The following is a 308-nucleotide window of genomic DNA, read 5'->3' as shown; positions in this document are numbered from 1 at the left end:
AATGATAAAAAAAAAACAAAACCCTATGGTATAAACACATCCTTTGAAAAGAGACAAGATGCTGAATTCCTGCAGTGTTGTGTCCAAGAACTGAACCAGAAAATGAACCGGATGTATCCCAACTACTCTTAAGTCTGCCCTTACTGAACACCTGGGAGGCATGAAATCTTCGAACTTCCCAACCTCTAATTATTTCACCTCCGAAGTCATTATTAGCGGGATCCAAAACAGGCCTTGAGAATACCAAGTTTTCTAAGGAGACATAAATGAAACTCAACCTGAGGGTGGAGAACAAATGCACAGACAAA

Source organism: Delphinapterus leucas, chromosome 1 (genome assembly GCF_059928025.1).
Source record: "Delphinapterus leucas isolate spDelLeu-1000000601 "Yukka" chromosome 1, BTC_Dleu_Yukka2, whole genome shotgun sequence".
NCBI lineage: Eukaryota > Metazoa > Chordata > Mammalia > Artiodactyla > Monodontidae > Delphinapterus > Delphinapterus leucas.
Note: the sequence above shows the minus strand (reverse complement) of the source record.